This window comes from Dipodomys spectabilis, unplaced genomic scaffold (assembly GCF_019054845.1).
Source record: "Dipodomys spectabilis isolate Male_0828 unplaced genomic scaffold, ASM1905484v1 ptg000019l, whole genome shotgun sequence".
Lineage (NCBI taxonomy): Eukaryota > Metazoa > Chordata > Mammalia > Rodentia > Heteromyidae > Dipodomys > Dipodomys spectabilis.
In genome coordinates, this window is record NW_024870696.1 from 23,795,001 (window position 1) to 23,819,374 (window position 24,374).

General features: G+C 47.0%; 1 protein-coding gene across 5 annotated transcripts in view; it reads right to left on the reverse strand.

Annotated features, from left to right (window-relative positions):
- Positions 1 to 24,374, reverse strand: part of Snx24 (sorting nexin 24) — a 119,772-nt gene that overhangs the window by 80,058 nt on the left and 15,340 nt on the right. The window contains exon 1 of one of the 5 annotated variants that reach the window (XM_042674498.1): positions 19,125 to 19,242. The exons of the other annotated variants lie outside the window; for them this stretch is intronic. The gene's annotated coding sequence lies outside the window, so the exon portion shown is untranslated. Of the gene's footprint in view, positions 1 to 19,124; positions 19,243 to 24,374 lie in introns of those variants that run through there. 5 annotated transcript variants of the gene reach the window in all.

Genomic DNA, 24,374 nt, shown 5'->3' on the forward strand with positions numbered 1-24,374 from the left:
TTTCTTTTATTGTGTGTACTAGTCATGGGGCTTGAACTGAGGGCCGGGGAGCTGACCCTAAGCTTTTTTGCTCAAGGTTAGCACTTTATCGCTTGAGCCACAGCTGCACTTTTGGCTTTTTTTTTTTTTTTTTTTTTTTTTGGTGCTTAATTAGTGGTAAAAGTCTCAGACTTTTCTGCCTGGACTGACTTTGAACCTCATTCCTCAGATGTCAGCCTCCTGATTGGCTAGATTTATAGGCACAAGCCACCAGCACCCAGCTCAACCTTGTTTTTTAAATGTCTTACAACTAACTGAAAGCAAGAGAACTAAAGAGATATATAATGAAGCCAGCAAATGGGCAGCATGCTTATCTTCCACAGAGACGTTAAAAACCTACATAGTTGGTACACAGCAAATCACTAGATGAAGGTTTACTGAACTCGGCTCTGGAGGCTGTGGGCACAGTGACTGATACACAGACAAAGTGCTGTGGGTTTGTCCTCATTCTGACAATGGCCACGCTGTCTTGGATAAATCACTTCCTCTCACTTCTCACGCTGGCTACTTGGTGTATTTTGCTAGCAGGGAGCGGAGGGGCCCGTGGTTTGGCCCATGTGACCGAGGCTGTGCGGGCAGGGACCGAGGAGAGCCTGGAAAGGCAGAGGCCCACCCCCTTGTCCAGGCTGGGCCTCCTGGAGGGGGGCGGGCGGAGGCCGCAGCCACAGCTGATGATGAAGGGCGACACTGATCAAGATGCGTCGTATTCCTAAAGTGACATCTGAACTAAAACTCTTTGTGCCACTACTTAATAATTAAAAAAATATTAAGAACAAAACTCCACTTTGAAGATTTTGTGGCAGATGCTCTACTTTAGCATATTGTAATGATACGTGAATTAAAAAGTAGACTCCTCCTATGATCATTAGAAAACTGGGTCTTCAAATGGTACGAAAGAAGCTAGATAGTGGACATTTCCAAATTGCTGGACGGTGCACGCCTGTAATCCCAGCACAGAAAGCTGAGGTGCAGGGGCAGGTGCTGGAGCTCATGCTTGTATTCTGGAGTCTGAGGTCTGAGGACCACGGTGCCAGGCAAGCCCATGAGACTCTTATCTCCAATAAACTACGCAAAGGGGGAAACAAGCCAGAAGTGGAGCTCCAGTGGTAGAGCGGTAGCCTTGAGCAAAAGAAGTTCAGGGACAGTGCCCAGGCCCTGAGGTTAAGCCTCAGGACCAGCACAGCACAAAGAAGGAAGGAAGGAAGGAAGGAAGGAAGGAAGCAAGGAAGGAAGGAAGGAAGGAAGGAAGGGAGGGAGGGAGGGAGGGAGGGAGGGAGGGAGGGAAGGAGAAGAGGGAGGGGGGGAGGGAGGGGAGGGGAGGGAGGAAGAGAGGCAGAGTGGAGGGAGGGAGGGAGGGAGGGCTGAGGTAGGAGGATGTGAGTTCAAGGTTAGTTCAATTCCTAGTACTTCCCAGGGAGAAGAGGGAGAGAGAGGGAAAATGGGGAGAATGAGAGGGGGAGGGAGAGAGGGGGAGAGGGGGAGAGAGAGGGAGAAAGGAGAGCGAGAGACAGAGAGAGAGAGAGAGCGCGCGAGGCTCTCATCAAGGTGGGAAAGATGAAGAGCGTGGTGTAGTGTCGCCGCTGCCTGAAGAAGTCAGTCCCTCCTTGGACATGTCTGATGCCGTGCTGTCCCTGGGTCGGATCCTGACTGCAGTGCCGAGGGCAGGAAGAGAGCCGCAGCTCTCCCCGGGCCACTGGGAGACACAGATTAAGCGAGGATAAGCAGGTGATGACGGCAGCGGGAGCTGGAAGGAAGTCTAGCATCCGACAGAGGAGCTTGGCGGGGAAGGACCACCCAGACAGCACGACCGCTGCACAAGCTGCACTGGCTTGTGAGGCGCAGCCGGGAGAGGCGGCGACCTCGGGCGCACAGGCCTGCTGCCTGCCGGGCCTGACGGTGACAATTCTGTCCACATTGCTCCCACACTCCGAATGTATCTTTTTGTGCCCATACTGGGGCTTGAATTCCTGGCGTAGTTCTCTTGCTTGGCTTTTTCACGCAAGGCCGGTGTTCTACCATTTGAGCCACACCCCCACTTCTGGCTTTTTGCTGGTTAACTGGAGAGAGGAGTTTCAGGGACTTCTTTTCTGTCCAGGCTGGCTTCTAACTGTGATCTTCCAATCTCAGCTTCTTGAGTAGCTAGGATTACAGACATGAACTGCCAGGAGTGGGCTTCTGGATTTATCTCTGCAGAGATAAAACCCGAGTTCAAATTTCAGTTTTACCATATCCTAGCTCTATGACCTGCAGGGTTATTAAACACACTGAGCACCATGTTTGCATCTATTAAGTAGAATACAATAATACCTTCTCTGTAAGAATCAAAATAAGTTAATATTTATAAAGTACAGAGTATGGTAGCTAGCATAAAAAACAGCTACCGAATTTTCCATTAGCTAAGTGTCCCTGAATTGTAGTCAATGACATTGAAATTGTTTAAAATAGCATTTAACGAAATGTTTACAAGCCTCCGTTCCAATACATCTACATGCTTTTCTTTTAGCTTAGTAATGAAGAATCTAAGCAGCACACTCTTGGAACACGTCTCCGCTGGCTACATGGCCAGACCATATTTCTTTTCCAGTATGAAAGATAATTTCACATGTAGAACAATTTAATGGTGTGTTATAATTTACTATTTTAAATAGCAATACAATCATATGGGGGTGTTTGGCTTGGGGGGATTGACTACAAGCCTCTCACTTGGCTTTTGCTGTTGTTTGGTTGGGTTCCCCTCCCACACCCTGCTCAAGGCTGGCACTTTACCACCTGAGCCCACAGCTCCACTTCCAGCTGTCTGGGAGTTCACTGGAGGAATCTCCTGAACTTTTCTGTTTAGGCTGGCTTCGGACCGCAGTCCTCCAATCTCAGTCTCCAGAGGAGCTACCTGTATGAGCCACCTGGGCCTGGCCAATCATATGGTCTGGAAATGACAGGAGGTGGACACACAGTGAGCGGGCACCTCCCCGTCCACCGTGCCTCTGTGAACAGTGAGGGCCGGCACCGACTCCCCCTTCTCCAGACCAGGCCTTCTCACCAAGCAGTGGCTCTTCCTCGTCTTCCGTGGGTGGCCAAGCAGCGCCCCATAAACGTCTTTGGGCCTGCAGCTCTTTCTGGACAGGCCAGCTTTCCGTCGCACAGCTCTAGCGATGACTGATGTCCCAAATGGGTGGAAATACAGCCTCTTCATGGGCATCACGTGCTCTTTGTCAAAAATGAGCATCCGCCAATAACTTTTGGCTGAGTTCATACAGCTCACCTATGTAATCACTATGCGGTAACTCCAAAGAATGTTTTCCCCAACTTACAGACGAACATCTGTTCTGTTTTTGTCGTATAACCGGATCATTTTCTTTCGTGTTTATGTAGGAAAACTGCCGGCCGCTCCCATACCCAAGATGTCAGCTGTCAGCCACGTCCATCGCTGCGATTTCCCCCCCCCCCTCCCACCCACCCTGGGTATGCTGTCAAGTTTCTAGTTTCTGACGTGCACGTGCATCACTCAATGACATCTGACAGCAGTGAAAGGCCACAGAAAACTGCTTATTGATCAGAGCAAAACTAGTTGACGGAACAGATGAGGTTGTATCACAGAGACGCAGCCACATTCGGGCGCTGACATTTGGCTCCCCATACACACGGCCTAATGGAATACAACTTCATTACATCATGCCACTAGTTCTGACAGCTCAGAGCCGTCTCCTGCCTGTTTTGTCTATGTGGTGATGAGGACAATCTATTTGTGCTGGTATCAGTGAATCACGAACCTGATTTGTTCATGAACACTTGCAAACTACTTGTGAATGTGTCCTGACAAATAGACCAAGTGATGCTGAAATCTCAATCCTACCAAAATCTAATTGTGCTGTCTAGCAAGGAAAAAAATACCATTACCATATAGAGAGTTACAAGGGCTCAACTGAAAACTTTTCTAGAACTCTGGAAAGATGTGTGAAAGAGTGTTGCTTTGATTCTTTTGCTCTTTTTCTCCCAATAGAAAAAGAATGAAAAACTGTTAACTTGAGGTACAGCTAAAACTCACTTTTTTTTTTTTTTTAATCTTGAGGCTTGAACTCAAGGCCTGGGTACTGTCCCTTAGCTTTTTTCCCCCCCTCATGGCTGGCATTCTACCTCTTGAACCACAGCTCTACTTCCTGTTTTTTGGTGGCTAACTGAAAATAAGAGTCTTACAGACTCTCCTGTCCTACCTGGCTTCAAATTACGATCCTCAGATCTCTTCCAATGCGTAGAGAGGATTGCAGGCGTGAGCCAGCGGCACCAGGCTTAAAATGGACTTATAACCAGCAGAACGCAACTGTTTCTAAGAACGGCAATATCAAACGGAGCCCAGCCTCTCCACTCAACTCCTTTTAGTTTAGCAATAACAGTGTCAACCACCACACACCTCCACTGTCAGCGGGAAGCGGATCACCAAGTGAGAGACCTCTGGCCTCACTAGCACAGAACGGTAACTCACACAGACTTGGTATTTTGCACTGTGGTTCTGCAAACATAAGAAAAGGCCACAGAGGCAACTGGGCCAGAATCACCGTCCTCGGCCTCCCATGTGGGGGATGCAATGTTCTCCCCTGAGGTCTGGCTGGCTTTTATCTCTTCTCAACTCCCCTCTTGAGGGACTTCGCCCCAACTCCACAGCTCACCCAGCCTTCACAATCTCTCACCCTATGTGGTCTTTAGGTTTTATTCATTAAATCGGGTTTTCACTTCAGTGTGATTTAAAGAAAATGATGGATATAGGAAATCGCAATCACTTGCCCCCCCCCCCAAAAAAAATTGAAGGTGAGGAGAAGAACAGAGTGTTCACTTTTAAATGACGGTTTTTGCTGAATACTCTGGGCCTGAGCTGCTCTCTCTTACTAAGGTAGAGAGATTAGCAATGTCAAATTAGAGCCCTTTTAGGGGTGTGGGGGAAGTGACATAGGATTAAAAGGTAAGTACAGTGTCTGGGTGCCACTTAGATCATTTCCTGCCGCGCGGTGGCCCCTCTCCAAGGCGGGCGCGGGGATGGGAGCAGCCTGGAGTGCAGCAGGATGGGGAGCTGGGGTTCCGACAGTGCCCAGGCTCCAGTCCACCCTTCCCACTTACTGTTTGACCCCCAGCGAGTCTCTCAACCTCTGTGGATCTCCCATTCCTGGCCTCCAGCTTCCCAGGTATTGCTCAGCACTTCCGGGGGCAGATAGACCTATTTCTATTCTTCAAAAAACAATAAATAAAAACAAGAACCACATGCTAAATGGCTCACACCTATAATCTAGCTACTCGGGAAGTTGAGCTCTGAGGATCACAGTTCAAAGTCTAGCTGGGAAGGAAAGCCTGTGAGACTCAAAACCAGCAAAAGGCTGAAAGTGGAGGCGTGGTTCAAGTGGTAGAGTAGCAACGTTGGGTGGAAAAGCTAAGAGGTAGTGCCCAGATCCTGAGTTCAAGCCCCAGTACAGGCACAAAGAAAATCAACAACAACAAACACCTCCAAAGAACCAAAACCTAAACCTCTTGATGAGAAATTGGCGCAGACAGGCTGCTCAGTAGACACTAGCTACAACCACAAAGGAGCAGGGAGTTGCGGTATGCGGCTGCACAGGACAATGACAGCAAATATTCCCAAAAGGCTAGAAGAAGGGCTTCAGCACTCAGACATTAAATGAACTTAAATGAAATGAGTGCTTACCCTGATGTGAGCTCCAGGTTAGGCCACACAGTCAGCCAGGCCCGTGCCCAATGGCACCATTTCAGTCCAGAGACACAGAGGTGGCACATTCACAGATCGGTGCTTTTAATGTTAATACGTGGTCTGTCTCTAAATCTCACCGATTGTGGCTACTAGAAAATATGGGCTGGATACCAGTGGCTCACGCCTGTAATCCTAGCTACTCAGGAGGCTGAGATCTGAGGATCACGGTTCAAAGCCAGTCCCCACAGGAAAACAAAAAAGCCAGAAGTGAAGCTGTAGCTCAAGTGACAGAGCACTAGCTTTGGGCAAAAAAGGATAAGAGACAGTGTCTGGGCTCTGAGTTCAAGTCCTAGTCTGAGATTTATATTATATACATTTTTATATTCTATATTTATATATTTATATTTATACGTGTATAGGATATGCAGAAAAATAACTTAGAACACATTTGTGGAATAAGTAGAGTATTCTCACTGGAAACAACAGTCCATAAGCAAGGAAAGACAGCTTATCAGAGGTATAAAACTTTTACAACCATAGCCTTTTTGAACAGATTCACACAGCAGTTATGCTTTCAATGACAGGCAGTTGGGGGCAGATACTCTCATCTAAATCCTAGATATTCAGGAGGTACCTTCTCATTGGTATAGTGCCATCAAGTAGAATTTGTCTCCATCTTCATTGCTGACACCAGGGAAAGTAAGGTCAAAGGTGACATAACACAGACTGTGGGAACAGCCCTATGTTCCAAGTGGGTGGGCAGCACCGGCCATACCATATTAGGGCCACACTGGGTACGTGACAAACAGACAGAATGTTCCTGATGGCTGCCCACAGCGTCCTGCCTGGATCCATCATTTCCTATGTCCCATAATGATGTTAAAAATATCCAAATAGCCTTTGGCAGAAAAAAAAAAAATCTCCCCCAGCCCTGCCCTAGAGCACACCCCACCCGCAAGAGTCTTCTTGACATCACCTGTCAGTCATGAAGGTGCCAGGAGCTTTCTTCGGAAGGCAAAGCCCACGCCTAATGGCTTCCTGCAAGAAATCACAAGCCCTGCACTGGGCAGCTGAGCAGGCGCTGGCAGAAGCAGGCATGCTCGAGGGAGGGCACTAAGCACGGCGCTGCCCAGCGCGACTGACCGCCACGGCAAAGCCACCAAGACACAGAAGACTCAAAACCAGCACTTTTAGCTTCTGAAGAGGCCAAGAAAGCAGAGAACCCAAAGAAAACAGACTCGGGTACTTAGACAACACACGTCCACTGACAGAATGGAAAACAGGGTCATTACAATTATGAGGCGTGGTAAGAGCTGGCTCTCATCATGAAGCACTGGACATTCAAATGGACACATGAAATCGAAACTCCCCTGTACAACCTTTCGATGTGCGGAAATTTCTAATAAGAAACTAAATGATTATTATTATTTTTGCTTTAAAAATGTTCCAGCCAGGTGCTGGTGGCTCGTGCCTGTAACCCTAGGTACTCAACAGGCTGAGATCTGCAGATCTCAGTTCGACATCAGCCAGGTCAAGAAGGTCTGTGTGACTCTTCATCACCACTTAACTACCAACAAGCAAGAAACGGAGCTGTGGTTTAAGTAGCGGAGGCACCAGCCTTGGGTGGAGGAAGCTAGGGTACAGCACTCAGGCCTTGAATTCAAGCCTCAGTACAAGTACTAAAAAAAAAACAAAAAGTTTCATCCACTCCAGAGAAACAACAACTCTGGAAAGTGTCTTAATGAATATGTAGAGTACCTAAAAATACTTAAAGACTCATCAGAGAGAAAACTTATTCTCTGCACATTTATAGATAGTTCAAATACTTGCGCTGTCATAAATATCTGTAGTGAAGAAATAAATTCTCTAGAACAAAGGTTTCTAACAATAAGATTCTACACGGGGGGGGGGGGGGGGGGGGAGGGTACACGTGTAAAATGACCCATATTTTTTATAGTTTAACTGGCAGGTCCAGGGCTGGGTGCAGGTCTGTGGTAGAGCAGTTGCTTGGCATGGACCAGCCACTGGGTTTCATCCCCAGCACCACAAAAAGAAAAAAAGAAAATGTTAGTCCACCGATAGGTGGATTCTTATCATGTATCCCAAAGAAATCTGCCAGGCACGGACACACACAGGCAAGGTTGGCAGGGCTGGGAAGGTGGCTCAGTGGTAGAGCGCTTGCCTTGCATGCCTGAGGCCCTGGGTTCGATTCCTCAGCACCACATAAGCAAAAAGAAAAAAAGTCGGAAGTAGCACTGTGGCTCAAGTGGTAGAGCGCTAGCCTTGAGCTGAAGAGTTGAGGAACAGCGCCCAGGCCCAGAGTTCAGGCCCTAAAAATGTCGGCAGTGGCAGCAGAGAGAAAAGAACAATGTTGAGGTATCTTGAAGGTGATTTCTAAACATACACCCAGGAAAGGGACACAAATGACCTTGCTTACTATGCAAAGCTGCTTTGAAAAGAAGGCGGTAATGACACTTGATTTTGGAAATGCCTTCAGTGACATCTTTGATTTCCATTTAATGTACACAGTGACACCTACTGGCTCCCGGCTGAGACAGGAAAGTCAAGATGGAGAAATCAGGCCCAGGTCTGCCTACTCCTAAAGGACAAGAGTGTAAAACACTGCATCCATCTTTCCAATCTATCCTGGCCACATAAGTAGGGCACCGTGGGCCTGCCATGGAGTTTGTAGGCATTGCTCGTGTTCAGTTCCCCAAGTTCAAACCCCGTGAGCGTGTCTGATGGATGGTGCTGAGCCTCAGAGCTCACTGACATCAATGTTTGGTTGAGGGCAGTGCAAAATGTGCTCACTTTTTAAAATCGTATAAGCCAAGCCGGGTGTTGGCGGTCATGCCTGTAACCTTAACTACTCAGGAGGCTGACATCTGAGGAGAGAGGTTTGAAGCCTGCCTGAGAAGAAAAGTCTGTGAGATTCTTATCTTCAATCAGCCGCCAAAAATCCAGAAGGAGAACTGTGACTCAAGTGGTAGAAGGCCAACCCTGAGCAGAAAAAGCTAAGGGACAACTCTCAGGCCCTGAGTTCAAGCCCCAATACACACACACACACACACACACACACACACACACACACACACAATCATATAAGCTAAGAAAACAGCAGTAGAGAGGAGTAAGCTGTTTCATAAATAAGCTGTGGCAAATTATAAATTATAAATAAATTATAAATTATAAATAAGAAATAAGCTGTGTTCAGTCACAGAAACAAAGCAAGACTTCAGACTTGCTTTTTTTCCTTCTTTCCTTCCCCTTCCCCCTTCCTCCCTCCCTTCTTTCCTTCCTTCCTCCCTCTCTCTCCCTCCCCCCCTCTCTTTTTGTGCCAGTCCTGGGCTTGAACTCAGGACCTGGGCACTGTCCCTAAGTTTGTTTTTTGTTGTTGTTGTTTTTGCTCAAGGCTAGTAGTGCTCTAACACTTGAGCCACAGCATCACTTCTGGGTTTTTGATAGTTAATTAGAAAAAAAAAAAAGCCTCACAGGCTTTCTTGCCCGGCTGGCTTTGAACGGAGATCCTGGGATCTCAGCCTCCTGAGTGGCTGGGATGACAGGCCGGGTCAGCGGCGAGTATCCAGCCAACTTTCTTAAAATCAACTATACATATGCTATTGTTGAGTTCAGCCACAAACAGCAAAATAAACTCAAGATGAAGCCGCCAGAAAGAATGTGGATAAGTGGGTGGCAGCCATCAGAAATCAGCTTAACCATATGAAATCTAACGTTAGTTAACACAATGATCTGGGTGGCTTCCACCACTCAGAGCAAAGAGCCTGAGCATCTTGGCCGCAACAATTCAACCAGCCTCAGTCCAGTGGAGTCAGCCGAGTGACATGAATATGCACAGGACAAGGTCTGTCTGTGAGGTCAGCCTGTGGACAAAATCTAGTTATCTTAGAAAAAATGTGCAACTCACTTGCCAAAATCTCACTGGTGAGGACGGCTGGAGCATGCTGCTAAAGTTTCCACGGAGTCTACAGCAAAGACTGCTGGGATCAATTAGTCATGCCTGCCCTAGCCCTGGGGAAAGGTACGCCAAAGGTCTGCAAACCCATTACTTCAAGATGAAAGACAAACCATGCTTTATAAACCCACCTACCACACACTGCTGTGTGTACAAGTGCGCGCAAGTGTGTGCGTGTGCGTGTGCGTGTGTGTGTGTTTTAGTCTTTCTGTTCCAAGTGAAATCCATTTTGAAAAAGAGCCTCATATTTTGGTTCAATAAGCAGAAGGGGAGATTTTCTTCGGATGGCTTAAGAGGCATGAGCCATTGCTAAATGAAAGCATTAAAAGAATTACAAGGGACTGGGAAGGTGGCTCAGTGGTAGAGTGCTTGCCTTGCATGCATGAGGCCCTGGGTTCAATTCTTCAGCATCACATAAGCAGAAAAAGTCAGAAGAGGCGCTGTGGCTCAAGTGGTAGAGCACTAGCCTTGAGCTGAAGAGCTGAGGGACAGTGCCCAGGCCCAGAGTTCAGCCCCTATGATCGACAAAAAAAAAAGAATTAGGAGAAAGCCATTCAGGGTAAGAACATTGTTATGCAATGAAGACAAGGCACAATTTCTTGAGTAATTATTTAAAATTGTACAATCTGAAAGCTTTCCATGATTTGGGTTTTTTAAGGCTTAACTGATATAAACTAAAAATTAACCCTGGAATATTTACCGAGATTCACACGACTGTCCTCCAGATACAGAGTATTGATTTATTTGGCGTTTTCCCTGGAAGTTAGCACCTGCAGGCTTCCAGGAATTCCGCACTAAAGGATGAAGGTCATTGTTGCCATGGGCCTTCCAATCACCACACACACACACACACACACACACACACACACACACACACACACATACTCACACACACACACACACACACACACACACACACACACACACACACACACACACACGAGGCACAGAGGAGCTGTTCCACGTCATCTGGAAGATGGAACCCAAGACTCTTGGCTTTCTTTTTTGGATAATGAGTTTGTATTGGCACACATGAATGATACAAATGGGGTTCACTCTGACAATCGCATATATGTTCTGTCTGGAGCATTCTGAACAAGTTCACTTCCTCTGCCTTATTCTGCTTAGTCCTTCCTCTGCCCCAGCTCACTGACAAGCAAGATGTTGTGGGTTTCATTAGGCTATCTTCAGGTATGTATGTGTGCATGTATGTACATATACATACATATACAGACACGGACACATATTATAGGTAACTCTTTCATCTTCACCATTCCCCAGCCCACCCCCTTGCTGCTGCCCTCCCCCCTGTGAACTTCTTTTAAACCCCTGCCCTATTCTTGTTATCTTCATTTTAGGGCTATCTATTTATGACTGCAAACAGGTGATCCTTGGGCTTTCAGAGTCTGACATATCTCACTCAACATGATGATTCTCCAGTTCCATCTGTTTTCCTGCAGATGACCCAATTTCATTCCTCCCTATAGTCATAGTTCATTGTTTGTTTGTTTTTTGTTTTTTTTTTGGGAGTCCGGTCGTGGGGCCTGAACTCTGGACCTGGGCGCTGTCCTTCAGCTCTTCAGCTCAAGGCTAGTACTCTACAACTTGAGCCACAGCGCCACTTCTGGCTTTTTTCATTTTTTTGCTTATGTGGTGCTGAGGAATCGAACTCAGGGCCTCATGCATGCAAGGCAAGTGCTCTACCACTGAGCCACCTTCCCAGCCCCTCATAGTTCATTGTTTAAAGAAAATGCAGAAAAGAATAACCACATTTTCTTTATCCATTCCTCACTTGCCAGGCAACCCATGCGGATTCCACAGCTGGGCTGCTGTGAATAGAGCTGTGATAGGAAGGTGTGAGCACTCTCTTAAATGTTCATCTACACTCCTTTAGATGATGCCACTCCTATGATGCAGCTATACTAATAACCCCCACTCTGTTGATCCATTCTGATCCTGCAGGGCTGCAGTATGGCCTAGGGCCTGCATTTCTATTTTTATTTTATTTATTTATTTATTTACTGCCAGTCCTGGGGACTGAACTCAGGGCCTAGGCACTGTACCTGGGCTTCTTTAGCTCAAGGCTGGCACTCTACCACTAGAGCCACAGCTCCACTTCAGGCTTCTCCTGTGTATGTGGTACTGAGGAATCAAACCCAGGGCTTCATGCACACTAGGCAAGCACTCTACCACTGAGCCACTTTCCCCGCCCCTCGGGCCTGTGTTGCTAACGGCTCACTAGAGCTGCTGAGCCACGGGCCTGTAGCAGCGTCTAAATATGCAGTGGCTTGTTTATAAGCCGTGGCTTCTAAAAGTTGAGTGTGCTGTCAGTGATACATTTCCAGAGGCAACCTGAAAGAAACGAATGCGTCAGATAGATACCACATGGGTAACGAATGTTTCAGAATCAGAAGACACAATGGTGGTGTGCAAATGGGGGAAGAATGATGAAAGAAGGGGAGACATGAAGTAAGCAAGATGCACGGCACGCGTAATCTCACCTGCTGACTCGAAAGCCCTTTGTACAACCAAAAAGTAAAAGAGAAAGACAGAAAATATAACTGCAGAGCCTAAAGTAATTTTCAGTGAGGTAAGATGAGTCTCATTTTTTTTGCCCACATTCCCGTTGTCTTTGGCAAGGAAAGCCCCCTCCCGCATCGTATGTCCCAACTGGACGGGTCTGTGTCGACAAGCAGACCCTCAGAACCTATTAAAATTAGAGCCCACTGATAGCCGCGGGACATGACAAATCGCAGGCCAGGAGGCTGATACCAGGGAGCGTGCTTCTGAGCTGGGGGGCCAGTCCGATTTGCAAGCAAATGGTCTTGTGTGCGGCCAGCACGCTCCTTACATGACAAACCGAAGCAATTTCAGTGCTGTCTGCAGTCCAGGGGAGATTTCTCTGATGCTGCTGGTGGTTAGTTTACAGAATTGTGCAGAGTTCCCAGATTTGAATCACTTGGGGCTTGAAAGGGCTTCACTTGACAAGCTACAAATAATTACACTCTACTCTTTCCATTGTACTCTATTATTTTGCCCCTCTTATCTCTAGGATTTGAGCTTTTGTGAACAAGTAAGGTCGCTTCTATTTTGACCACAACACAACAAAACATTGTTCTTTTCTGATATGATAAATAAAACAAGGTCTTGCAGACTAAACATTTTTATCAGGCCTATTTTCTACTTTTTATAGGCAAAACCCAGCTCTGAGCTCTATTAGAAGGCCTGAGCTGGACATACAAGCAAGCAGGCAGGTGCATGCATCCTCTCTAAGTTTTATCATCTAACTGGGTTTTATAAAGCTCATCTGAAAAAATGCAGTCCCTCAGGAGACTGAAATCTGAGAATCGCAGTTCAAAGCCAGCCCGTCAGAAAAGTCTGTAAGACTCTTACCACCAATTAAGCACCCAAAAAGCCAGAAGTGCAGCTGTGGCTCAAGTGATAGAGCGCTAGCCTTGAGCAAAAAAGCTCAGGGACAGCTCCCAGGCCTTGAGTTCAAGACCCAGGACTAGCACCAAAATAAAAGGCAGCATTAGCTAACAGTAGCTTTCCCAATATTCTACTTCGCTCACCCACTACCAGCCTATTCATTCAGATGGTTTTGGTGTGTGTGGGGGGGGGGAGGGGGTGCTATTGCTTATCTATTTGTTTTTCTAGTATTTGGGCTTAACCTCAAGGCCTCAAACTCTCACATGACATTCTCTGCTCAAGGCTAGCACTCTACCACTTGAGTCAGAGCTCCACTTCTATCTTTCTTCTGGTTAATTGAAGAAAAGAGTCTCATGGATTTAACTGTCTGAGCCGGCTTCAAACCAAGATCCTCAGATCTTGGGTAGCGAAGATTACGAGCATTAGCCACGAGAATGCAGCTGCAGATGTCTTAGTGGAAAAGGTTTTCCACCTTGGCAGGCAAGTCGAACGAAGCTGCCCGGGTCTGCCACACGTTCCTCAGAAACACCAGCCCCTTGGGTACAAGTTTGGTATTTATTCTACTTCTGAAAGATGGCAGAGAAGGCATCTCCTGCTTCCCTCAGAATAAATATTGATAACTGTGCCATATATTTTAATTTAGAAGACACAAAACTTTAAAAAATCACAAGATTCAAAAACGTGTGGCAGTTCTGTTTGTCCAAACTCAAACTTCAACACTGTTGAAACTTTCCATTCCCCAAGATTTCTTTTAAATAATCTACAACAAGGCTGGACACTGGGTGGCTCATGCCTGTGATCTTAGCCACTCTGGAGGCTGAGGTCTGAGGATCACAATTCAAAACCAGCCCTGGGCAGAAAAGACTCTGAAGCTCTTCTCTCCAGATAACCACCAAAAAGCCAGAAATAGCTATGGCTCAAGTGGTAGAGCATCATGTGAGTGAAAAAGCAAAGGGCTAGCATGTTGGCCCCGAGTTCAAGCCCCAATACCAGTACCCAAAATAAACAAATAAATGAATAATCTCCAACAAAGCAGGCCTGGTGATGTATGCCCAGCACTTGGGAGATCAGAGGAGGAGGACTGGAGTTCAAGGCCACCTGGGGTACAGAATGGGGTTGGGGAAGGGGAGACACCAGAGGCTCTCAGAGCACAACCAGTCTTTGAGGGATCTTTGGCTCCAAGGAGGAAATGAAACTGCTTGGAAAGGGAAGACGCAAGCTGACCAGCTCCACACAGGGGCGCGGGGCGGGGCGGGGCGGGGCACTGATGGAATTCCTTTAGACAGGAGTACCTGGTCCCCACTTCCAGGTCAGAGGGCAGATCAGGAGTGCAGGATGAGGAATTGGAGGGAGAGGTAGGTAGAGAGGAATATACAATACTACGTTTTTAAACTTGTTTTCTTCTTCTAACATGTGTTTTATTATCCTCACGTAGTTGTACAAAGAGAGTTCAGTTCAGTATGTCAATTTGTGATTATAATGGATCTCTATCAGTGTCTCCCATAATCTCAACCCCACCTGCCCACTCCATTTACTTGGTTCTGTTTTCTTTTTTCTTTTGCTAGTCCTGGGGCTTGAACTCAGAGCCTGGATGCTATCCCTGAGCCTCTTAGCCAGTGCAGGCATGAAAGTCCTTGGAACTTATCTCCAGTTAATCAGAGAAAAAGCCAGAAGTGGTGCTGTAGCTCAAGTCATAGAGTGTTAACCTTGAGCAAAAGAAGCTTAGGGACAGCACCCACCAGTTCAAGTCGGGTGGGGGGTGGGGAGGGAGTCACAGACTTTTCTGCCTGATCTGGCTTCAAACCATGATCCTCAAATCTCAGCCTCCTGAGTAGTTACAGGGGTGAGCCACTGGTACCTGGCTCATAAAATTATCTTAATGAATTTTTATTGTTTTACAATACTATATATAAGTAATCAATTGGTTCACAAAAACTAATGGTACCCCCTTTTCTTTTTGGTGCTGGCTATAACTCGAACTCAGCGCCTTGTGCTCTCACTTGGCTTTTTTGCCCCAGGTTGGCACTGTACCACTTGAGTTCAAGCTCTACGTCTAGCTTTTTGCTGGATCACTGGAGATAAAGAATCTCACAAACTTTCCTGCCTGAACTGGCTTTGAACCATGGTCCTCAGATCTCAGGTTCTTAAGTGGCCAGAATTATGGGTATGAGATTACAGGCAAGAGCCACCGATGGGTGGCAAGGCTGAGTTTCTGTTTTAGGTTCCCCTCAAAGGTTTGAAGACAACACTTGAAATCCCTCACTCACTGTCTTAAACCGCAGTGGGTTGAGGAGGGCACGTTTCCAACAGGATCTCAGAGTCCCTGTGTGCCAGCCGCGCCCTCCCCCCGCCAGAGCAGCCCTCCGGGGGACCATGCTGGCAGGAGCAGGGAGTGAGATCCTGGATCTGGTGGGATCTGGCTGTGAAGAATAAGGAGCTCCCTGGAGCGGCACATGCAGAATCTACCTAGCCCACGAAGCTGTGTCTAGGTTCCTCCGTCAGTGAACTTGCGGAGGATTTCTGTTCCCAGGAAAGGGAGGGATGGGACAGGAGCAGGTGGCTGGAGGAAGCACGCAGGGTCATGGGAGCGCTGCAAGGCCTGGCTGCAACAAAGAGAACATCTTCTCCTTTGGCTTTTTAGTACTTGCTTCCTGATCTCAGTCAGATGCTATTCCTCAGGTACCTGTGTGGTAAGGTAAATCACCATCCCAGAAGCCACATTTTAAAATATAGAATATTAGGGCTAGGAAGGTGGCTCAGTGGTAGAGCGCTTGCCTTGCATGCATGAGGCCCTGGGTTCGATTCCTCAGCACCACATAAGCAAAAAGAAAAGCTGGAAGTGGAGCTGTGGCTCAAATGGTAGAACGCTAGCCTTGAGCTGAAGAGCTGAGGGACAGCGCCCAGGCCCAGAGTTCAGGCCCCATGACTGGACCCAAAAAAATAAAATAAAATATAGAATATTGGAGTCTTTATTATACAGTTAACAGGCTGCAGGCAGCCAGTTGTTACAAAGGTCTGCAGCACGCAAATACACATGACACAGCTAGGAATCATGCTAAAGAGGAAAGAAATAACAAAAACAATACCAACAAGCCAATTCAGCTCCAATGGAGAGCTGAATTGGGATGCCATGATGACTGGAGACAAGCCAGGAGACAGGACGCAGGACACAATCACAGAAACACCCGTGGCATGGAATCCAGTGGCTAGGCTGGTCTGGGACTAAATAGGTTGGTGCAGGGGGCAGATCCTCAGGAAATTCCCAGTCCCAGACACTAGACTGACAGATTCAGTAACCTATCAGCCAAGTGCCCACCCCTGCCTCCAGGGGTCCAGGCACGCCCATTATCTGGGAGGCAGGTGTTGGGGGTGGGAGGATTTCCTTCCCCCAGCATGAAAATAAGATGCCAGGCCCTACCATCCACCATGTGGCCAATAATGCTCCAGCCAGACCTGACCTCCTTACTTTACCTGCTCCCCTATACCACCTGTACCCCCACAGATGACGGCAAATGGTACAAGGAGCTTAGCCCAGGCTGTCGAGTTATAGCCTTCTCCCTGCAAAGTGAAGCCCTATTCCCCCAGCTCTGTTAGATCCACGTGCTGGTGTGGTTTTCGTTTGCTGAACAATTCCACCACTGGCTCTCACAGCGTCTCTCCTACACACTCTGCTTCGTTCACGGGTAAAATAAACGCACGTCCAATTTCACTCCAAGTCTCTGGGCCCTTCTGGAATTTCTATGACCTATTGACTTGAAAAGCCTATTTTGCTTATTTAGCTTTGGTGGTGAAGGAATAGGAGATGGTTTTACAGAATTAACTGCACTCAAAAAAAAAAAAATCCCAGCACTGGGAGGCTGAGGCTTGAGGGCACTAACTACAAGGCCAGTTATTATTTTTTAATCAAATATTAAGGTTTTGATCTCTAGAAACAAAAGCTAACACTAGTTACGGTAGAACCAAGTCCTAGTTACAGTTAGCATTTCATTTGTTAACACAATCTCCTTTGGCTGGAAGCTGATAGTTATCTCAAGGAGGAGCCACACCCTCAGCACTTACACAGGCTTGCCGGAGGCACTTAGGACAGAATCCCTTGTGAGTGCTCTAACAGAGTCATTTAAGCCGTGAATTGACTAGGGAGTTAGGGCTGGGAAGGTGGCTCAGTGGTAGAGCGCTTGCCTTGCATGCATGAGGCCCTGGGTTTGACTCCTCAGCACCACATAAACAGAAAAAGCCAGAAGTGGCACTGTGGCTCAAGTGGTAGAGTGCTAGGCTTGAACTGAAGAGTTCAGGGACAGCACCCAGGCCCAGAGTTCAAGCCCCGTGACCAACAAAAATAAATAGATAAATACAGAATTATCCCAAAGTTGAAAAAAAATTCTGGAAGGTAAAATAGATGATGTTTTAATCCCAACTGGGAAAAAAATTGAACGACCGGTATTAGAAATATTTCTGCTGCTCCAGATAGTGAGTTTTTAATATGGGCCAAGTTTGTACTTGATCCTTACAAAAAGGCTGAAGCTGGGTGTTGGTGGCTCACGCCTGTAATCCTACCTACTCAGGAGGCTGAGATCTGAGGATCATGGTTCAAAGCCAGCCCAGGCAGGAGCCTCTTGTCTCCAATTAACCACCAAATAGCCAAAGTGGATCTGTGGCTCGAGTGATAGAGCACCAGCCTCGAGTGGAAAAAGCCAAATGAAACTGCAAGGACGTGAGTTCAAGCCTCAGTACCCGAGGTGGGGGGAGGGGAGGTAGTAGGAGGTGAAAACAGGCATTTTTGGGGAAATGCTTTGGTGCTGTGACTTTCACAAATCAGTCTCAGTAGCCACAAGCCAGAATGTGGAAGCAAGTCTGTCCAGCTGCAATACTTAACAATGACACTCAGAAGTTCCTCAAACAGGCTGGGGGCAGAGAAGCTTTTCCGAAGTTCATTTGGGTACAAGTCCGCACCACGGGCACTGAACATATAGCCAGCACCATAAAGATTAAAGCAAAGCTAGGGTTTCTTTGGGCTGAATATATATGCTATACTATATATAATCTTCAAAACAAGACAAGCTACTTGACATGCAAGCTGTAGGTTTAGGTAATAATTACGATCTTCTGTTGAGCTTTTAAACAAGTCTGAGGCCTGGCTCCAATTCCATAAGTAGCTCTAGGACAAACTTGAAAATGTGGTATTTTAAAATATTTCCCCAAACCACTGAACTACCTCATTAGGATGTGTTGCAGTCAGGTGCCAGTGGCTCACTCCTGTAATGCTAGCTACTGATCTGAGGATCAGGGTTCAAAGCCAGCCTGGGCAGGAAAGCATATGAGACTCTTTATCTCCAATTAGCCACCAGAAATATGGAAGTGATGCTGTGGCTCAAAGTGGTAGAGTGCTAAACTTGAATGAAAAAGCCAGGCAAGAATGTAAAACCCTGAATTCAAGCACACACACACACACACACACACACACACACACACACACACACACACACACACACACACACACACACACACACACACACACACACACACACACACACACACACACACACACACACACACACACAATGTTGGAGCAAGTAACCCACCTTCATAATCCACACACCTGTGCTGAGACATTTGAGCACAGTAATTCTAGCCCTTCATAGCTCATTAGAATGCCCCAGGAACCATTTTTAAAAGCCTCAGAACTGTGCTCATTACCTGACTTACATAATTGGGACCTCTCTGTATGTCACTTTTACAGATACAATGTAAAACACGGTGTGGAGCTGCAGAGGTAGCTCCGTAGTTGGGCACGCCTGAGGGCTCAGTCCCCAGAACCACCAAGAAAAGCAGGGTGCTCAATCCACAGCCCAGAACATTCTGGCTGTCACCAGACAAGGACTGAGCAGAAGCACCGGCACCTGGCAGTGGCCCAGAAGCCCAGCCCTCCCGGGGACGAGCTTCCAATGCGCGCGGCCAGCAGCGTCCACTGTGGACAGTCAGCGTCACGCTCCCTACCTTCTCCCTTCAGCAGACACCCAAGGGGACTTCTCTTTTGTCAGTGCCCTCACGCGACTCCTCAGACACTCAAAGGTCTTTCCGTTGGCCCAGCGGCTCCCCCAGCAACTTGCACAGGAATGGCCACTTGGGAGAAATGCCCTGTGCCTCTGCCTCCCACCCTGCCGATCAGCACTTCCTGCGCATGACTCAGCCCCGTGCACTCGTGACCTTGCTGCTCTCTGGCTGCTTTCTATGCCACTCTCTCCACTTCCCTCTCCCTCCTGACCACCCAGCCTGCCACTCCTCCTGCTACCATGGACAAACTGGTGTGGATGCTGTTCTGGAGGCACTGGATGTCCGCATGAAGCTGCGGGCGACACCAGGACGAAGTGGCACCGCAGGGCAGGGCTGCGGACACTCGTGGGCGGTGGGCAGAGCCGTCCTTTTTGTCCTAATCTAGATAAGAATGTAGAATGTCTGGGGTTTGAGAAGCTTTTTGTGGCCCGTGATTGCGCAGAAACCCTGGCGGCAACACCTTGACTGGCACAATCACAGTTTGGCTGAAAGTGGAGACCTCCGTAATTAAGAAGAATAAAAGCCAGTCATGGGTGTTGGGAAAACTGGGCAGCCACAGGCCGAAAACTAAAAGTAGATCCCTGTTTGTCACCAGGCACTGATACCAATTCGAAGTGGATCAAAGACCTCAATGTCAGACCTGAAACTGTGGCACTACTGCCACAGAGAGGAGGAGAGACATTTGAACGCATAGGGAGAGGCAGGAACTTCCTGAACAGACAGGACAGAGACTTGACAAGCGGTGCTACATTAAAATAAAAGGAATCTGCCCAGCTAAGGACATACTTACTAAACTAGAAAGACAGCCAACCAACTGGGAAAAGATTTTTACCAGCAACGGATTAGACAATGGCCTAATACCCAATATATACAAAGAGCTCAAGAAACGAACCCCTCCCAAACCTAATAAACCAATCACTAAATGGGCAAGGGAGCTAAGGAGAGAATTCTCAGAAGAAGAGGTAAGAATGACAAAGAAACACATGAGGAAATGCTCATCACCCCTGGCCATTCAGGAAATGCTATCAAAACAACACTGAGATGCCATCTTACCTACTTAGACTGGCCAACATCGTGAATTCAAACAACAGATGCCGGTGGGGATGTGGGGAAAAAGGAGCCCCACTACACAGCTGGCGGGAGTGGAAACTAGTACAACCGCTGTGGGAAGCAGTCTGGAGGTTCCTAAAAACACAGACCTTCCCTGTGACCCAGCCATACCACTCCTTGGCATCTACTCTCAGCATCACATGCCAGGAGATGATAAAGACACCTGCACACCCATGTTCACTGCTGCACTACTCACAATAGTCAAGATGTGGAAACAGCCCAGATGCCCCACAATAGATACGTGGATCAATATCTATATCTCTATATAGTACCTATATACAATGGAATTGTATACAGTTATTAGAAAGAACAAAATAATGTCATTTGCAGGGAAATGGGTAAAATTAGAACAAATCATGTTAAGTGAGGTAAGCCAAGCTCAGAGAGACAAGTGGTGTATGTTTTCTCTGATATGCAGAAATTAAACCTAAAATATACTGGGATATGATAAGTTATACAGGATCCTAGATATGCACACACAATGAGACCAAAAGAGGATACTCTTAAGAGAGAAACACAAGGTGCAATGCCTAAGTGTCTCTTCACATTTATATGAAATAATATACATAGTGAAATGAACTCCAAGATATGGAATCCGGACTTCTTTCTTTTTTTAGTTTTTGATGATTCTGTCTTGACTTTACCTAATGTATCGTGCATTCTTCCAAGTGTATATATCTTCTAGAGGGCGGGGAGGGGCACAGAATCCAATTAGAAAAGGGTGAAAAAGTACAGCAGCGGAGCTCTGTATACCTATACAACTCATGGGTGGAGACGGGAGGGAGGGACTGAAGAGAATGAGGGATCTGAAGACACTGTACAAAAGGAAATGTACATCTTGGAGTGGGTGGCTCACGCCTGTAATCCTAGCTACTCAGGAGGTGGAGATCTGAGGATCACCATTTGAGGCCAGCCCAGGCAGGAAAGTTCATGAGACTCTTACCTACAATTAACTACCAAAAAGCCGGAAGTAGAGCTGTGGCTTAAATGGTAGCACACTAGCCTTGAGCAAAAAAGCTAAAGAATGGTGTTCAAGCCCTGAGCTCAAGACTCAGGACCAGCATAAAATAATAATAATAATAATAATAATAATTTCCATGCAACAATATTTAGATGCAGACACGCCGTGGTTCTGAGGGAAGATTCTCTCTGAAAGGTCAAAGCAGACAGGGGTCCACGCTTCCCTGTGACCTCCTGCTTTGTCCTGCTAGTGAGTGGGCAGCAGGGTGTGTCTACACACCACACACCACACCTGCGTCTACACACCACACCTGTGTCTACACACCACACCTGCGTTCCAAAGCCACAGCAACATACAAAGCTCCCGGCACGGCCATGTTTGCTCCCTGACTGGCTTCCTGAAAAGGGGAAAACATGTCCCATACTTTTGCTTTTTTCAGTGTTGTGTCAGATCATTTCTGTAAATCCATGCACAGAAAAGCCATAGTGAATTCAATCTAGTGAAAATAGCAGCTCTGCTTTCTACACAAACTATTAGATATAGGCTGGCTGGACCATCCTCCAATCGTAATGTTTGTGAAATATGACTAGTGACTATGTGTGTGCCCAGGTGTGCCCATGTGTGTACTAGTACTAGAGGCTTGAACTCAGGGCCTGGACAGAACCCATAGATTTTTTTTACTCAAGGACAATACTCTAGCACTTGAACCACAACTCCACTTGTGTCTTTTTTTTTTCTTTTTTTGTCAGTTGTGGGGCTTGAACTCTGTACCTGGGCGCTGTCCCTCAGCTCTTCAGCTCAAGGCTAGCGCTCTACCACATGAGCCACAGTGCCACTTCCGGCTTTTTTCTGCTTATGTGGTGCTGAGGAATCGAACCCACGGCCTCATGCATGGGAGGCAAGTGCTCTACCACTGAGCCACCTTCCCAGCCCCACCATTTGCATCTTTTTGCTTGTTAATTGAAGATAAAGAGTCTCATAGACTTTCCTGCCTGGGTTAGCTTCAGACTGCCATCCTCAGATCTCAGCCTCCTGCATGGCTAAGGTTTCAGGTATGAGCCACCAGCTCGGGCAGATGACTTTTAAAATAAAATCTCTACCAATGCTTTAAATTCATTTCAATCTTGTTCCCAATAACTGGTACTTGAAAAATAATGTAAGCGTGATATTCAAAAGTTAATTAAAAACCGTGTAAGCATTCACGCCAGTCAAGCCTGACCCCTGCTCCAGCATGCATTGAAATGCATGTCACCTTGACCTGTAACATAGCAATGTGGAAAAAAAAATTGGTCAATATAAATCAAATGTACACTAATTTATTCAGCAAGTTTCCTAGTATCTGAATCCACGTCAGAAATCTAACCAGTATTTGTTATTCTATTATTGACAAAAGGAAGCGTATTTAAATGATAACAGCTACTCCGGGATGTCATTTGGAAGTTAAATTGCTCCCCAAGGACAGCTTCCATAAGTGGTTGCATTTAAAGGTCATTTACCACCAAATTATGAACAACTGTTGCATTTATTAGCACAGGCTCAATAGTTTGGAAGCTTCCCTCGTCCATTTCTACTGACCATAAGCGCTAATTGTTCACAGATAATAGACAGGGAAATCTGTACACTTTAATTCCCTGCACCATTACTATATTTTAAAAACTGGGATGTAAGTGGTGGCTCACATCAGTAATCTTAACACCTGCTCCAGAAGCAGAGATCAAAGTTTGAAGTCTAATGCTAGTCCCAGGCAAGCAGTTATCAAGATTCCATCTCAATGACCTGCTATGCTGCTGCTCACCTGCAATTCCAGTCAGGCAAGAGGTATTGGTAGGAGGATCATAGGCTAGGCCAGGGAAGGCAAAAACCCTGTCCAAAAGGTAAAGAAAGCAAAAAGGAGTAGATAGACGGGGATTGCATGCCCTCAGTTCAATCACTTATGCAGACAAAAAAACAAAACCTGAGATGCAAAGCTGAGCATGGTGATGCACACCTGTAATCCCATCATTCAGAAGGCTGAAACAGGTAGGACGAAAGTCTGAGGCCAGCCTGGGCTATGTAGCAAGATCCTGTCTCAAAAACAAAGCAAAGCAAAGCAAACCACTGGAATACAAGATTGTAATAGAGCTTCCAACTGCAAGAAAGACAGGACATGGTTTAAGTAAGTTTCAGATAACAAAATAACCGAAACCTCTCCCATGCTACATAAATCCGAACTAAAACAAACAAGAGGAGAATAATGTTTATGAATAAAGATATGTATGGGGGCGGGTATAGCAGCATGCCTGCAATCCTCGCTACTCAGAAGGGTCAGATCTGAGCATCTTGGTTCAAAGCCAACCTAGGAAGCACAGTCCAAGAGAAGCTTATCTTGAATTAACCACCAAAAAGCTGGAAATGGATCTATGGCTCAAGTGGTAGAGCATCAACCTTGAGAGAAAAAGCTAAAAGACAGCACCCAGGCCATGTTCAAGCCCCAGTATTGGTACAAATAATGAAACAAACCAACAAACCTAGTCAACCGGACTAGGTTAGCAAACTTCCCCTTTTCCCCTCCCTGTTCCCCTAACCTAAGACTCAGGGATGTTGTATCATAATAGACCAATACGCATGGGGAGAGAAGGATGTCTCAGGCTCCACCCCCGCTCTGGAAGGGCGTCGGTGCGTTCCAGATGCACACTGCGCTCTCCTGACAGAGCCTGAGCGTCTGGAATGGACAAAGGCCAACGCTAACTCGCTCGGCAAGAACCCACCGGGTCGGTCTTTGTGAAACCTGTCTGTCTGCCGGCCTCTGGCAGAGTGGAAGCTGGCATCTCTGTTCCTGTTGTCCTGAGGCCTCCACCCACCACTGGCACCTCATGAAGCCTCCATCACCCCCACCCCACACGACCCCACCCAATATTCCCTTCCCCCATCCTCACCCCCAATGGCCTCCTTTCCATTCCGAAAACACACAGCACACACCCGCCTATCCCCGAACATTCTCACGCAAGCTCACGACTCAGCCTGTGCCTCCTGCAGGCCCCCATCTTCACAGCCAGGGCTTCTTCCCACACCCCCAAATGAGGGCTTACATTCAGCTTGCCAGCCAGGCGTTCTACCACTTGAGCCATACCTCCAGCTCCTTT